Here is an 18212-nt window from a genome sequence, read left to right as displayed (position 1 = left end):
TAGAATGATCAGAAAAAAATTCAAACATCAATTGTTAACATGGGGTACACCTCTATAATGTGTAGCAGCAAAATTAGTGTAGTGAACAGTGGGATTGTGTCCACTTTATTTTCTTCACTGCCACATATGATGTTGCTCACCTATCCTTGCCACATCATAAGACATTCAGTACATGGTTTGTTTTAAATAAATATATAAATAACAGTAATGCTGTGTATCAATTAGAAATGACCTTAATCATTGTGAGTAATAGAAAAGTTAGCCTGTTATGCACAAACCCCTATCTACTTCCCAACATCTTCTTGGAGTGGATGGAGGGTGAGAGTGGGGACAGGTGCCAGGCCAATGGAAATAGAGCTACAGCGCCACTCTGTGCCCCTGTGTCAGGTGTTAGTTGGACCCTGATACTGCCAGCATTGCAGTGTCCAAATGCGCCTGCAGGGAGGCGTGGACACTTAAGAAGGAAGGAGATGTGTGAAAAGAAATATTGCCGTGCTGCTGTTAGCGATTATCTGTTTGCCAAACGCGGCTTCCTTCTGCAGTGAGGAACCGTTACCTGCAGTTTACTTGCTGGACGTACGTTTCACCATACATGGGCTTGCTCACCAGTTCAGCCTGACGTGATTCCAGAGTGTACATTGTTTTAAGCGTCATTCCCCCAATCCGCTCTCAGTGATATTTATCAATATTATTAGCACCGGTTACTGATCGCTGGGGTTTAATTAGAATAATCATCCTCTCACATTTCCTCCTGTGAGACATCCTCCAACTCCATATTGATTTGTATTGATAATCCCACATTAACTATATATACGGGTATAAATCCAAGCATAGAAATCTCCAAAAACATTTGTTTTAGTTTCTTTTATTTAGCATTGATCCGGTTTAACAAATGGATAAATCCCATCACATCCTAAATGGATAATAGTGTGTATAAATGTGTTCTGTTTTATTACAGGATTTAACAAAACATTCACACTTAATACTCACCACAAAGACAGTTATATGTCTATAAAATATTTTTGGTGTATTTGACATAAATACTTACCTGGTATGTGTGTATACATACATGATAGACACATATATATTTATACCCCTTATATTTTAATAAGAATATTAAAGGTTACATTTTTATATAATCAATCATATCGATGTAATATCATTTAATTTAAAAGAGTGCTCCAAAAAGGCAATCCCTTCCTTTGTTTTTGGCAACTGACGAACTTTGTTTGTTTACGAGGAATAATTTGTGATTGTTACAGCACCTCCAGCTCAGGAATAATAAAATCCCTATTTATGATAGGAAATATGTAAAATAGCTGGTTATACAGTATGCAATAGGAACCAACTACTGGGTCTCGGTGCAGGATATACTGCATTACTATAAAGTTTAGGCCCACCCTTTCACTTGGTGGACATCAGGAATCTAACCAGGACAGTTAGGTAATAGGACACTGACATCATTATAAAAGAGCTCTCAGAATATAGACTGTGAAATAGAGACCCTTACAACGCCCCCTGGTGGACATTTTACTTATTGAGCTATTATAGAGAAAGGGCGAGTCATTATTAAATGGTCTTTAACATACTGAACTGTACTTTATACTGTGTGCATAACCTGCAGGGCCAGCGACAGGGTGGGTCAAAGGGGACACCTGTACTGGGCCCCATGGATCAGGGGGGCCCACGTATACATCACTTAGTGCCCAGCAGGGATGTGAGCCATCTTGTCCAAATAGGGCAGCGAGCTGTAGGTGGTGTGGGTGCAGCCTCAGAGAGATAGGAGCCTCTCACACACAGTGACTGTGCGGCATAAGTATGCGCCTGCTCTTTCACGTCCAGCTCTATTGCAGGCAGTTACAGGACATAGCAGCTCTGCTGGCCAGGGTTCCTGTGCCGTCAACTTCTGGTTGGGTGTAAAGGGTGCATGGTACCTGCTATGCGGCGGTCGGGTCTGGATTCTGGGGAGTGCAGTACAGATGAGTCTCTCCCCAGGGTAAGAGTGGATTGGTGAGGGGGTACAGGGCTTTGGAATGGGGTGGGGATGCTGGGAATGCAGCATGGAGTCATTGGGTAGAGACAGACTGTGGGGTTTGTGGGGGAGGAAGAAGAGATATACATTTATATATGTGTATAGATAAATAAATATATATATTTATTAACAATTTATTATATAGCACAGCAAATTCCATTGTGCTTTAAGTATAAATATACATTTTATATATATATATATATATATATACATACATATACATATATATATATATATATATATATTAATCTGAGGGTGCACCAGAGATATCACTGTACCGGGTCCCAAGATTTATGTTGCTGGCCCTGCCTATAGGCATCTAAAAGTAAGTAGCCGTTTTGACCAGTGCCGTAACTTGACATTTTAGCGCTGTGTGCAAGAAACAGCACCGGCGCCCCCCCCAATATATAAAACAGGGTCAGTGCGCACCGCAGGCGTGGCTTCATGGGGAAGGGGCATGGCCACAGAGCTCCCTTTTATACATTAAGGCAGGCAGACCTCCCTTTTACACATTACAGCAGATAGAATTCTCTTTTACACAGTACGGCAGGTAGAGCTCCCTTTTACACATTACAGCAGGTAGAGTCCCCTCTTTACACATTACTGCAGTCAGGGTCCCATTTTTACACATTACGGCAGCAGGGTCCCATTTTTACACATTACGGCAGCAGAGTCCCCTTTTTACACATTACGGCAGCAGAGTCCCCTTTTTACACATTATGGCAGCATAGTCCCCTTTTTACACATTATGGCAGCAGAGTTTCCTTTTTTACACATTACAGCAGGCAGAGCCCCCTTTTTACACATAACAGCAGGCAGAGTCAACCTTTTTTACAAATTAGGCAGGCAGCCCCTTTTTAACACATTATGGCAGCAGAGTCCCAATTTCTACACATTAGGCAGGCAGAGTCCCTCTTTTTTACACATTGCTGCAGCAGAGTGGCACACTGGGGGAGAGCTAGGGAGAAAGCAGGTGAGAGGAACACTGGGGGAGAGCTAGGGAAAGAACAGGTGAGCAGCACACAGGGGCGAAAGCTAGGGTTAGAGCAGGTGATGGGTATGCAGGGGAAGGGCTAGGGAGAGAGCAGGTGAGTGAAACACGGGGGAGGGCAAGGGAGAGACCAGGTGAGAGGAACGCGGGGGAGGGTTAGGGAGAGAGCAGGTGAGAGGAATGCAGGAGGAGCGCTAGGGAGAGAGCAGGTGAAAGAAACATGGGGGGAGGTCTAGGGAGAGAGCAGGCGAGCGTGACATGGGGGGAGGGCTAGGGAGAGAGCAGGTGAGAGTAACATGGGGGAGGGCTAGGGAGAGAGCAGGCGAGAGTGACATGGGGGGAGGGCTAGGGAGAGAGCAGGTGAGAGTAACATGGGGGGAAGGCTAGGGAGAGAGCAGGTGAGAGGAACATGGGGGGAAGGCTAGGGAGAGAGCAGGTGAGAGGAATGTAGGGAGAGAGCAGGAGTGAGTAATTCCGGGGAGGGCTAAGTTGAGAGCAGGTGAGAGGAACGCTGGGGGAGGGTTAGGGAGAGAGCAAGTGAGAGGAATGCAGGGGGAGGGCTAGGGAGAGAGCAGGTGAATGGAACATGGGGGGAGGGCGAGGGAGAGAGCAGGTGAGAGGAACGCAGGTGGGGGGGCTAGGCAGAGAGCAGGTGAGAGGAATGCAAGGGGGAGGGCTTGGGAGAGAGCAGGTGAGAGGAACGCAGGGGGAGGGGTAGGGAGAGAGCAGGTGAGAGTAACATGGGGGGAGGGCTAGGCAGAGAGCAGGTGAGAGGAATGCACGGGGGAGGACTTGGGAGAGAGCAGGTGAGAGGAAGGCAAGGGGGAGGGCTTGGGAGAGAGCAGGTGAGAGGAACGCAGGGGGAAGGGTAGGGAGAGAGCAGGTGAGAGTAACATGGAGGGAGGGCTAGGGAGAGAGCAGGTGAGAGTAACATGGGGGGAGGGCTAGGGAGAGAGCAGGTGAGAGGAACGCAGGGAGAGATCAGGTGAGAGGAATGTGGGGAGGGCTAGGGAGAGAGCAGGTGATAGGAATGCGGGGGGAGGGCTAGGGAGAGTGCAGGTGAGAGGAATGTGGGGGGAGGGTTAGGGAGAGAGCAGGTTAGAGGAACGTGGGGAGGGCTAGGAGAGAGCAGGTGAGAGGAACGCAGGGGGAGGGCTAGGGAGAGAGCAGGTGAGAGGAACGCAGGGGGAGGGCTAGGGAGAGTGCAGATGAGAGGAATGCGGGGGGAGGGTTAGTGAGAGAGCAGATGAGAGGAACGCAGGGAGAGAGCAGGTGAGAGGAATGTAGGGGAGGGCTAGGGAGAGAGCAGGTGAGAGGAATGCGGGGGGAGGGTTAGGGAGAGAGCAGATGAGAGGAACGCAGGGAGAGAGCAGGTGAGAGGAATGTGGGGGAGGGCTAGGGAGAGAGCAGGTGAGAGGAATGTGGGGGGAGGGTTAGGGAGAGAGCAGGTAAGAGGAACACAGGGGGAGGGCTAGGGAGAGAGCAGGTGAGAGGAATGCGGGGATAGGGCTAGGGAGAGAGCAGGTGAGAGGAATGCGGGGATAGGGCTAGGGAGAGAGCAGGTGAGAGGAACGCGGGGGGAGGGCTAGGGAGAGAGCAGGTGAGAGGAACGCGGGGGGAGGGCTAGGGAGAGAGCAGGTGAGAGGAACGCAGGGGGAGGGCTAGGGAGAGAGCAGGTGAGAGGAACGCAGGGGGAGGGCTAGAGAGAGAGCAGGTGAGAGTTTCATGGGGGGAGGGCTAGGGAGAGCAGGTGAGAGAAATGCAGGGAGAGAGCAGGTGAGAGTAATGCAGGGGAAGGGCTAGGGAGAGAGCAGGTGAGAGGAATGCAAGGGGGAGGGCTTGGCAGAGAGCAGGTGAGAGGAATGTGGGGGAGGGCTAGGGAGAGAGCCAGTGAGAGGAATGTGGGGGGAGGGTTAGGGAGAGAGCAGGTAAGAGGAACACAGGGGGAGGGCTAGGGAGAGAGCAGGTGAGAGGAACACAGGGGGAGGGCTAGGGAGAGAGCAGGTGAGAGGAACGCAGGGGGAGGGCTAGGTCGATATCAGGTGAGAGGAACGCAGGGGGAGGGTTAGGGAGAGTGCAGGTGACAGTAAGCAAGTGAGAGGCCCACCAGGGAGGGGTGATGGGGGGATTGTAATAAATCCCTACCCTGTGGTGGTGTGCGCTCCTCTGAATCCAACTACTGGAGTCAGGAGTGCAGCGCTGACAAGCGCTGGTGCTTGGGTCCCTGCTCCATCCTTTGTTTTCACCTTCCCTGGCTCTTCAGCGGCTGCAGCTCCCCATGTCAGGCGCCAAACGCTGTGTGGGTGCGCATGATCTGATGTCACGCCCAGCATTGAGGAGCGCAGCTGTGGGGAGAAGGGATTGGTGAAAAGCATGCTCTACCTCCTCCCCCAAGATTAGCTGCTGCCGGGCGACACAGTCCTCATCCTCCAGGCTCCACTACGAGTACACATAGTAACGCTGGTGAGCGGTGCAGCCCAGTCTGGGGTGGGGGAGGAAAAGGGATATGTAGAGCACACCGTGCTCCTCAACAGCGCTGCATTTACCAAGTGGCGATGGCGTGCGGTAGTGTGGCGTGGCCCGGCGAGTGTCTGCTGAGATTTTTCCACCTCACAGTGCATTGCTAGCTAGTTACGGCTCTGGTTTGGACACGAGCTGCAGCCAGCTCCACGTGGTAAGTTCTGCGTTGTTGCACATACTGTATTTGTTTGCAACAAGTTGAGAGCTACAGGCAGATGGAAAAATATATCCTACTACCTAATTTTAGATGATATGGCTATGTTCAATGCACTTACTATACGGCTATGTTCCTCGCACTCACACTATACGGTGAACGGGGCATGTATTCCGAAACAAAACTATTGTATTCTGCTACATAGAAACAAGCAGTACGAAAAAAACGCTGCCAGAGCGTTTGCGCTTGTGTTCTGTGGGCATGCCTATAGGGCGTATAAATTTAAGTCACTGGTTGGTCGACTAAGATATTATTTGATTTTGAAAAAGTAAATGGCAATCATCTTCTCGAGTAGTCCCACAATTTTTTTCGACCATCTTATTGTATGCGGAAAAATGTTCCTTTTTGACCCACCTTGAAACCTACCCTGTAAACCTGCTGTAAACCTTCAGTGATGCAATTGAAGGTTTACAGCAGTGCCATGCCCCTTCCAAGTGAGGCTCCACCTCTTTTCAACTGTGCATGTCAAAGGCGTGCACTGTAACAATGGGGGTAATTCAGACTGCATCGCTGCAGCGGCAGCGATCACATTCTGAATTATTATGTGCAGTGCAGTCTGAATTACTACACGCAGTGCAGTCTGAATTACTATGCACAGTGCAGTCTGAATTACTATGCGCAGTGCAGTCTGAATTACTATGCGCAGTGCAGTCTGAATTACTATGCGCAGTGCAGTCTGAATTACTATGCGCAGTGCAGTGTGAATTACTATGTGCAGTGCAGTCTGAATTACTATGCACAGTGCAGTCTGAATTACTATGCGCAGTGCAGTCTGAATTACTATGCGCAGTGCAGTCTGAATTACTATGCGCAGTGCAGTATGAATTACTATGCGCAGTGCAGTCTGAATTACTATGTGCTGTGCAGTCTGAATTACTATGCACAATTACTATGCGCAGTGCAGTCTGAATTACTATGCACAGTGCAGTCTGAATTACTATGCACAGTGCAGTCTGAATTACTATGCACAGTGCAGTCTGAATTACTATGCGCAGTGCACTCTGAATTACTATGTGCAGTGCACTCTGAATTACTATGCACAATTACTATGCGCAGTGCAGTCTGAATTACTATGCACAGTGCAGTCTGAATTACTATGTGCAGTGCAGTCTGAATTACTATGTGCAGTGCAGTCTGAATTACTATACGCAGTGCAGTCTGAATTACTATGCGCAGTGAAGTATGAATTACTATGCGCAGTGCAGTCTAAATTACTATGCGCTGTGCAGTCTGAATTACTACGCACAATTATTATGCACAGTGCAGTCTGAATTACTATGCGCAGTGCAGTCTGAATTACTATGTGCAGTGCAGTCTGAATTACTATGTGCAGTGCAGTGTGAATTACTATGCGCAGTGCAGTCTGAATTACTATGCGCAGTGCAGTATGAATTACTATGTGCAGTGCAGTCTGAATTACTATGTGCTGTGCAGTCTGAATTACTATGCACAATTACTATGCGCAGTGCAGTCTGAATTACTATGCACAGTGCAGTCTGAATTACTATGCGCAGTGCAGTCTGAATTACTATGCGCAGTGCCGTCTGAATTACTATGCGCAGTGCAGTCTGAATTACTATGCGCAGTGCAGTCTGAATTACCATGCGCAGTGCAGTCTGAATTACTATGCACAGTGCAGTCTGAATTACTATGCGCAGTGCAGTCTGAATTACTATGTGCAGTGCAGTCTGAATTACTGTGCACAATTACTATGCGCAGTGCAGTCTGAATTACTATGCACAGTGCAGTCTGAATTACTATGCGCAGTGCAGTCTGAATTACTATGCGCAGTGCAGTCTGAATTACTATGCGCAGTGCACTCTGAATTACTATGTGCAGTGCAGTCTGAATTACTATGCACAATTTCTATGCGCAGTGCAGTCTGAATTACTATGCACAGTGCAGTCTGAATTACTATGCGCAGTGCAGTCTGAATTACTATGCGCAGTGCAGTCTGAATTACTATGCGCAGTGCAGTCTGAATTACTATGCGCAGTGCACTCTGAATTACTATGTGCAGTGCAGTCTGAATTACTATGCACAATTACTATGCGCAGTGCAGTCTGAATTACTATGCGTAGTGCAGTCTGAATTACTATGTGCAGTGCAGTCTGAATTACTATGCGCAGTGCTGTCTGAATTACTATGTGCAGTGCACTCTGAATTACTATGTGCAGTGCACTCTGAATTACTATGTGCAGTGCACTCTGAATTACTATGTGCAGTGCACTCTGAATTACTATGCACAATTACTATGCGCAGTGCAGTCTGAATTACTATGCACAGTGCAGTCTGAATTACTATGCGCAGTGCAGTCTGAATTACTATGCGCAGTGCAGTCTGAATTACTATGCGCAGTGTAGTATGAATTACTATGCGCAGTGCAGTTTGAATTACTATGTGCTGTGCAGTCGGAATTACTATGCACAATTACTATGCGCAGTGCAGTCTGAATTACTATGCACAGTGCAGTCTGAATTACTATGCACAGTGCAGTCTGAATTACTATGCGCAGTGCAGTTTGAATTACTATGCGCAGTGCACTCTGAATTACTCTGTGCAGTGCACTCTGAATTACTATGCACAATTACTATGCGCAGTGCAGTCTGAATTACTATGCACAGTGCAGTCTGAATTACTATGCGCAGTGCAGTCTGAATTACTATGATCAGTGCAGTCTGAATTACTATACGCAGTGCAGTCTGAATTACTATGCGCAGTGAAGTATGAATTACTATGTGCAGTGAAGTATGAATTACTATGCGCAGTGCAGTCTAAATTACTATGCACAATTATTATGCACAGTGCAGTCTGAATTACTATGCGCAGTGCAGTCTGAATTACTATTGCCCTCATTCCGAGTTGTTCGCTCGGTAAATTTCATCGCATCGCAGCGATTTTCCGCTTAGTGCGCATGCGCAATGTCCGCACTGCGACTGCGCCAAGTAAATTTGCTATGAAGATAGTGCAGTCTAAATTACTATGCACAATTACTATGCGCAGTGCAGTATGAATTACTATGCGCAGTGCAGTCTGAATTACTATGCGCAGTGCAGTCTGAATTACTATGCACAATTACTATGCGCAGTGCAGTCTGAATTACTATGCACAGTGCAGTCTGAATTACTATGCACAGTGCAGTCTGAATTACTATGCGCAGTGCATTCTGAATTACTATGCGCAGTGCAGTCTGAATTACTATGTGCAGTGCAGTCTGAAATTACTATGCACAATTACTATGCGCAGTGCAGTCTGAATTACTATGCACAGTGCAGTCTAAATTACTATGCACAGTGCAGTCTGAATTACTATGCGCAGTGCAGTCTAAATTACTATGCACAGTGCAGTCTGAATTACTTTGTGCTGTGCAGTCTGAATTACTATGCACAATTACTATGCGCAGAGCAGTCTCAATTACTATGCACAGTGCAGTCTGAATTACTATGCACAGTGCACTCTGAATTACTATGTGCAGTGCAGTCTGAATTACTATGCACAGTGCAGTCTGAATTACAATGTGCAGTGCAGTCTGAATTACTATGCGCAGTGCAGTCTGAATTAATATGCGCAGTGCAGTCTGAATTACTATGTGCAGTGCAGTCTGAATTACTATGCACAATTACTATGCGCAGTGCAGTCTGAATTACTATGCGCAGTGCAGTCTGAATTACTATGTGCAGTGCAGTCTGAATTACTATGCGCAGTGCAGTCTGAATTACTATGTGCAGTGCAGTCTGAATTACTATGCGCAGTGCAGTCTGAATTACTATGCACAATTACTGTGCGCAGTGCAGTCTGAATTACTATACACAGTGCAGTCTGAATTACTATGCACAGTGCAGTCTGAATAACTATGTGCAGTGCCATCTGAATTACTATGCGCAGTGCACTCTGAATTACTATGTGCAGTGCAATCTGAATTACTATGCACAATTACTATGCGCAGTTCAGTCTGAATTACTATGCACAGTGCAGTCTAAATTACTATGCGCAGTGCAGTCTAAATTACTATGCGCAGTGCAGTCTAAATTACTATGCGCAGTGCAGTCTGAATTACTATGCGCAGTGCAGTCTGAATTACTATGCACAATTACTATGCGCAGTGCAGTCTGAATTACTATGCGCAGTGCAGTCTAAATTACTATGCACAGTGCAGTCTGAATTACTATGCGCAGTGCACTCTGAATTACTATGTGCAGTGCAGTCTGAATTACTATGCACAATTACTATGCGCAGTGCAGTCTGAATTACTATGCGTAGTGCAGTCTGAATTACTATGTGCAGTGCAGTCTGAATTACTATGCGCAGTGCTGTCTGAATTACTATGTGCAGCGCACTCTGAATTACTATGTGCAGTGCACTCTGAATTACTATGCACAGTGCAGTCTGAATTACTATGCGCAGTGCACTCTGAATTACTATGTGCAGTGCACTCTGAATTACTATGCACAATTACTATGCGCAGTGCAGTCTGAATTACTATGCACAGTGCAGTCTGAATTACTGTGCGCAGTGCAGTCTGAATTACTATGCGCAGTGCAGTCTGAATTACTATGCGCAGTGTAGTATGAATTACTATGCGCAGTGCAGTTTGAATTACTATGTGCTGTGCAGTCGGAATTACTATGCACAATTACTATGCGCAGTGCAGTCTGAATTACTATGCACAGTGCAGTCTGAATTACTATGCGCAGTGCAGTTTGAATTACTATGCGCAGTGCACTCTGAATTACTCTGTGCAGTGCACTCTGAATTACTATGCACAATTACTATGCGCAGTGCAGTCTGAATTACTATGCACAGTGCAGTCTGAATTACTATGCGCAGTGCAGTCTGAATTACTATGATCAGTGCAGTCTGAATTACTATACGCAGTGCAGTCTGAATTACTATGCGCAGTGAAGTATGAATTACTATGTGCAGTGAAGTATGAATTACTATGCGCAGTGCAGTCTAAATTACTATGCACAATTATTATGCACAGTGCAGTCTGAATTACTATGCGCAGTGCAGTCTGAATTACTATTGCCCTCATTCCGAGTTGTTCGCTCGGTAAATTTCATCACATCGCAGAGATTTTCCGCTTAGTGCGCATGCGCAATGTCCGCACTGCGACTGCGCCAAGTAAATTTGCTATGAAGATAGGATTTTAACTCACGGCTTTTTCTTCGCTCCGGCGATCGTAGTGTGATTGACAGGAAATGGGTGTTACTGGGCGGAAACACGGCGTTTTATGGGCGTGTGGATAAAAACGCTACCGTTTCCGGGAAAAACGCGGGAGTGGCTGGAGAAACGGAGGAGTGTCTGGGCGAACGCTGGGTGTGTTTGTGACGTCAAACCAGGAACGACAAGCACTGAACTGATCGCAGATGCCGAGTAAGTCTAAAGCTACTCTGAAACTGCTACGAGGTGTGTAATCGCAATATTGCGAATACATCGTTCGCAATTTTAAGAAGCTAAGATTCACTCCCAGTAGGCGGCTTAGCGTGTGCAATACTGCTAAAATCGCCTTGCGAGCGAACAACTCGGAATGAGGGCCTATGTGCAGTGCAGTCTGAATTACTATGTGCAGTGCAGTGTGAATTACTATGCGCAGTCAGTATGAATTACTATGCGCAGTGCAGTCTGAATTACTATGCGCAGTGCAGTCTGAATTACTATGTGCTGTGCAGTCTGAATTACTATGCACAATTACTTTGCGCAGTGCAGTCTGAATTACTATGCACAGTGCAGTCTGAATTACTATGCACAGTGCAGTCTGAATTACTATGCACAGTGCAGTCTGAATTACTATGCGCAGTGCAGTCTGAATTACTATGCGCAGTGCACTCTGAATTACTATGCGCAGTGCAGTCTGAATTAATATGCACAATTACTATGCGCAGTGCAGTCTGAATTACTATGCACAGTGCAGTCTGAATTACTATGCGCAGTGCAGTCTGAATTACTATGCGCAGTGCAGTCTGAATTACTATGCGCAGTGCAGTCTGAATTACTATGTGCAGTGCAGTCTGAATTACTATGCGCAGTGCAGTCTGAATTACTATGCGCAGTGCAGTCTGAATTACTATGCGCAGTGCACTCTGAATTACTATGTGCAGTGCAGTCTAAATTACTATGCACAATTACTATGCACAGTGCAGTCTGAATTACTATGCACAGTGCAGTCTGAATTACTGTGCACAGTGCAGTCTGAATTACTATGTGCAGTGCAGTCTGAATTACTATGCACAGTGCACTCTGAATTACTATGTGCAGTGCAGTCTAAATTACTATGCACAATTACTATGCACAGTGCAGTCTGAATTACTATGCACAGTGCAGTCTGAATTACTATGCGCAGTGCACTCTGAATTACTATGGCCCTCATTCCGAGTTGTTCGCTCGGTATTTTTCATCGCATCGCAGTGAAAATCCGCTTAGTACGCATGCGCAATGTTCGCACTGCGACTGCGCCAAGTAACTTTACTATGAAGAAAGTATTTTTACTCACGGCTTTTTCTTCGCTCCGGCGATCGTAATGTGATTGACAGGAAATGGGTGTTACTGGGCGGAAACACGGCGTTTCAGGGGCGTGTGGCTGAAAACGCTACCGTTTCCGGAAAAAACGCAGGAGTGGCCGGAGAAACGGTGGGAGTGCCTGGGCGAACGCTGGGTGTGTTTATGACGTCAACCAGGAACGACAAGCACTGAAATGATCGCACAGGCAGAGTAAGTCTGGAGCTACTCTGAAACTGCTAAGTAGTTAGTAATCGCAATATTGCGAATACATCGGTCGCAATTTTAAGAAGCTAAGATTCACTCCCAGTAGGCGGCGGCTTAGCGTGTGTAACTCTGCTAAATTCGCCTTGCGACCGATCAACTCGGAATGAGGGCCTATGTGCAGTGCAGTCTAAATTACTATGCACAATTACTATGCACAGTGCAGTCTGAATTACTATGCACAGTGCAGTCTGAATTACTATGCACAGTGCAGTCTGAATTTCTATGCACAGTGCAGTCAGAATTACTATGCGCAGTGCAGTCTGAATTACTATGCGCAGTGCACTCTGAATTACTATGTGCAGTGCAGTCTAAATTACTATGCACAATTACTATGCACAGTGCAGTCTGAATTACTATACGCAGTGCAGTCTGAATTACTATGTGCAGTGCAGTCTGAATTACTATGTGCAGTGCAGTGTGAATTACTAATGTGCAGTGCAGTCTGAATTACTATGCACAGTGCAGTATGAATTACTATGTGCAGTGCAGTCTGAATTACTATGTGCTGTGCAGTCTGAATTACTATGCACAATTACTATGCGCAGTGCAGTCTGAATTACTATGCACAGTGCAGTCTGAATTACTATGCACAGTGCAGTCTGAATTACTATGCACAGTGCAGTCTGAATTACTATGCACAGTGCAGTCTGAATTACTATGCGCAGTGCACTCTGAATTACTATGTGCAGCGCAGTCTGAATTAATATGCACAATTACTATGCGCAGTGCCGTCTGAATTACTATGCACAGTGCAGTCTGAATTACTATGCGCAGTGCAGTCTGAATTACTATGCGCAGTGCAGTCTGAATTACTATGCGCAGTGCAGTCTGAATTACTATGCGCAGTGCAGTCTGAATTACTATGCACAGTGCAGTCTGAATTACTATGCGCAGTGCAGTCTGAATTACTATGTGCTGTGCAGTCTGAATTTCTATGCACAATTACTATGCGCAGTGCAGTCTGAATTACTATGCGCAGTGCAGTCTGAATTACTATGCGCAGTGCAGTCTGAATTACTATGTGCAGTGCAGTCTAAATGACTATGCACAATTACTATGCGCAGTTCAGTCTGAATTACTATGCACAGTGCAGTCTGAATTACTATGCACAGTGCAGTCTGAATTACTATGCACAGTGCTGTCTGAATTACTATGCGCAGTGCACTCTGAATTACTGTGTGCAGTGCAGTCTGAATTACTATGAACAATTACTATGCGCAGTGCAGTCTGAATTACTATGCACAGTGCAGTCTGAATTACTATGCGTAGTGCAGTCTGAATTACTATGCGCAGTGCAGTCTGAATTACTATACGCAGTGCAGTCTGAATTACTGTGCGCAGTACAGTCTGAATTACTATGTGCTGTGCAGTCTGAATTACTGTGCACAATTACTATACGCAGTGTAGTCTGAATTACTATGCACAGTGCAGTCTGAATTACTATGCGCAGTGCAGTCTGAATTACTATGCGCAGTGCACTCTGAATTACTATGTGCAGTGCAGTCTGAATTACTATGCACAATTTCTATGCGCAGTGCAGTCTGAATTACTATGCACAGTACAGTCTGAATTACTATGTGCAGTGCAGTCTGAATTACTATGCGCAGTGCAGTCTGAATTACTATGCGCAGTGCAGTATGAATTACTATGTGCAGTGCAGTCTGAATTACTATGCGCAGTGCAGTCTGAATTACTATGCGCAGTGCAGTATGAATTACTATGCGCAGTGCAGTCTGAATTACTATGCGCAGTGCAGTCTGAATTACTATGCACAATTACTATGCGCAGTGCAGTCTGAATTACTATGCACAGTGCAGTCTGAATTACTATGCACAGTGCAGTCTGAATTACTATGCGCAGTGCATTCTGAATTACTATGCGCAGTGCAGTCTGAATTACTATGTGCAGTGCAGTCTGAAATTACTATGCACAATTACTATGCGCAGTGCAGTCTGAATTACTATGCACAGTGCAGTCTAAATTACTATGCACAGTGCAGTCTGAATTACTATGCGCAGTGCAGTCTAAATTACTATGCGCAGTGCAGTCTGAATTACTTTGTGCTGTGCAGTCTGAATTACTATGCACAATTACTATGCGCAGTGCAGTCTCAATTACTATGCACAGTGCAGTCTGAATTACTATGCACAGTGCAGTCTGAGTTACTATGCACAGTGCACTCTGAATTACTATGTGCAGTGCAGTCTGAATTACTATGCACAGTGCAGTCTGAATTACAATGCGCAGTGCAGTCTGAATTACTATGCGCAGTGCAGTCTGAATTAATATGCGCAGTGCAGTCTGAATTACTATGTGCAGTGCAGTCTGAATTACTATGCACAATTACTATGCGCAGTGCAGTCTGAATTACTATGCGCAGTGCAGTCTGAATTACTATGTGCAGTGCAGTCTGAATTACTATGCGCAGTGCAGTCTGAATTACTATGCGCAGTGCAGTATGAATTACTATGCGCAGTGCAGTCTGAATTACTATGCACAATTACTGTGCGCAGTGCAGTCTGAATTACTATGCACAGTGCAGTCTGAATTACTATGCACAGTGCAGTCTGAATTACTATGTGCAGTGCCATCTGAATTACTATGCGCAGTGCACTCTGAATTACTATGTGCAGTGCAGTCTGAATTGCTATGCACAATTACTATGCGCAGTGCAGTCTGAATTACTATGCACAGTGCAGTCTAAATTACTATGCGCAGTGCAGTCTAAATTACTATGCGCAGTGCAGTCTAAATTACTATGCGCAGTGCAGTCTGAATTACTATGCGCAGTGCAGTCTGAATTACTATGCACAATTACTATGCGCAGTGCAGTCTGAATTACTATGCGCAGTGCAGTCTAAATTACTATGCACAGTGCAGTCTGAATTACTATGCACAGTGCACTCTGAATTACTATGTGCAGTGCAGTCTGAATTACTATGCACAATTACTATGCGCAGTGCAGTCTGAATTACTATGCGCAGTGCAGTCTGAATTACTATGCGCAGTGCAGTCTGAATTACTATGCACAATTACTATGCGCAGGCTGCACGCACAGATGTGAAAGCATCTCACTGGTTTGATCGCCCCTGCCTAATTGACAGGCAGAGGTAGTCACAGGGCGGGAGGGGGCATGTCAATGGCGTTAGAACGACATTGGCGGGGCTTGTCTGGACAACAGAGGCTTGTCTGGGCTGTTGGGGGGGCAGGCTGCGATGGCTGCGTGACGTCACACGCAGCCATTGCAACCTGGGACGTGGCGGGTAGCTCCCTGCCAGAGCAGAGGAGCTGAGCAGGTTGGGAGCTACTAGCCAGGTAATTAACCATCGCCGCCGTGCGATGCTGTTGTACCTGCGTGGGGGGCAGGGCCTAACGTGTTATGGACTAGCCCTGTGCTGGGCAGCCCCCCGCATGTCAGAGTAAATTATCATAGATGTGCTACATTGAGCACCTCTACGATCAACTCTGAATTACCCCCAATGTTGGGAGATAGGACACTGTGTGTTAGAATATGTTGACCTTCACAATGTCAATGTCAACACCAGAATGTCAACATTGATGGGAGATCAATGTCACATGTCAACATTCACAATGTTGACATTTCCATAATGTAGACATAGACACATACCATGTTGAGCATGCAGCTACATGGCCTGGAGTGAGTATGACTGATCCTATCCCTAACCCCAGCTAAACACTAACCCAATCCCTAAAATCATAAAAACATCAGCTGTTTATATTCTCTTGTCAACATTCACAATATAGACATAATGTCATGTGTTCCTTCTATTATTGTCATCAGTGGGAATGTCAACATATTGGATCAATGATCAACAGAATATCAATGTTGATATTCTGAATGTCAGTATTCAGACCATGTCAACATACTTGTGTCCACGTTATGAGGGCTAACATTATGAAAGTATACCCGTCATAAATATCCCATGATTTAGCTTCCATAATGGTTCTGCCTGAACATACATATACATTGAATAGTCACACAGCAACTTTCCTCATCAACAATTCTGTGCAGAGCAGGGTCAAATGCAAGATTTACTCTGGGGATTTTCCGTGTGATTGTGTGTGTGTATATTATACACAAACACACACACACATAAATGGTAGTAGAGCCGGCACTCCTCTGCTACTTCTTGTCTATTGCGCTTGGTGCCCTCCAATTAGGACACAAGCATGGGAGAAAATGAATATATATTCACACAAATTTATACATACACAAACAACCAAAAACAAACACACATACATACATACATACATACATACATACATAAACAAACAAACAAGCAAACACAAATATAATTTACATACATACATACATACACTTCAACTTACATATAGTACTGCATGTATACATACCAGCCTAGGGTTAGCTTAGAGCGGTCTGGTGGCACTAAGAAGAAGGAGGGAGCTGCTGTGGTTGAGCATACACAACCAGCAGCTCCCTCCGGACATTGCTCTTAATTCAGATCTGATCGCTGCTTTGCGTTTTCACCAAGCGAGCGATCAAATTAGAACTGCGCATGCATATGCACTGCAATGCTTCGGTGCATCAGGCAGCTACAACGGGCATCGGTGGTCAGCAATGGGATGGTGCGAAGGATCCAGTCGCACGGGCATTCGCAAGGTGATTGACAGGAAGAGCCCATTTGCGGGTGGCAACTGACCATTTTCAGGGAGTATCCGGAAAAACGCAGGCGGGCTCATGCATTTTCAGGGAGGGTGTCTGACGTCAGCTACGGCCCCGATCAGCAGGATTCAATCGCACTGGAAGAGTAAGTCCTGGGCTGCGCAGAGTCTGCACAAACTGATTTTTGTGCAGCTCTGCAACACATAGGAATGCACACTTGCACAGCGATTTACCCTTCCTCTGTAGGCGGTGACTATCTGATCGCAGGGTAGCAGAAAACACAGACCAGCGATCAGATCTGAATTAGCCACATTGTGTATGCAGAGAACTACAGGAGCTCTTTGATACTGCAGCTCCGCGATCACGTTTCCGATCGCAGTCGCGGCTATTGACAGAGACACAGCTGTCTTCGTGTGTTGCTGAGCGTCCATCTGAATATATGTATATCATTATGACTTTCTTACATCAACATCACAATGAATAATTATTATTAATTAACTTGCTCCCAATAAATGTACAGTGGAGAACACAAAATCCTATGTAATAAAATGCTAATGCTGCTCCTCACCTCTATGGGGGAGGTTAAGTGTTTTGTAGACTGGCAGCCACTAGATGGCGCCCAACGGAGCAATTTTGACGGCTGGTAACTAGTAAGTTACATATTATTTGCCAGCATAAGGTACAGCACTTGGCATTAGAATGGAATTAAAGGGATTTACACAGGGGGTTCTAGGGGTACACCTGTGTTGGTCCCCATGAGTCAGAGGGGCTCCGAGGATCAGGTATTCAAAAATGGGGCAGCAGCACCTATTGAGAGTTTTTTCTAACAGACCCCCAATTATATTGACTGGCAATCCACACCAGCATCCCCCAGCAGTTACCGGTCACTTAGTCTGCTCCCATTGGTGCTGGCGTCACAATGCTGACGCCATGCTCCACCAGTCCAGCCCTCCCTTCCTTGTCTCTTGTCTCTGCGTCATCCTGGATGTCTCTGCTCTGCTATGTGCCCTGTACCTGCAGGACAGCTCAGTGGTAATGGAGATTA

The 18212-nt window shown here is 46.0% G+C and overlaps 1 protein-coding gene across 1 annotated transcript in view; it reads right to left on the bottom strand.

Annotated features, from left to right (window-relative positions):
* Window positions 1–18212, bottom strand: part of LOC134949882 (cytochrome P450 2A6-like) — a 197654-nt gene that overhangs the window by 41824 nt on the left and 137618 nt on the right. The gene's annotated exons all lie outside the window — the stretch shown is intronic.

This window comes from Pseudophryne corroboree, chromosome 8, assembly GCF_028390025.1.
Source record: "Pseudophryne corroboree isolate aPseCor3 chromosome 8, aPseCor3.hap2, whole genome shotgun sequence".
Lineage (NCBI taxonomy): Eukaryota > Metazoa > Chordata > Amphibia > Anura > Myobatrachidae > Pseudophryne > Pseudophryne corroboree.
Note: the sequence above shows the minus strand (reverse complement) of the source record. Positions and strands in the feature narration are given on the sequence as shown.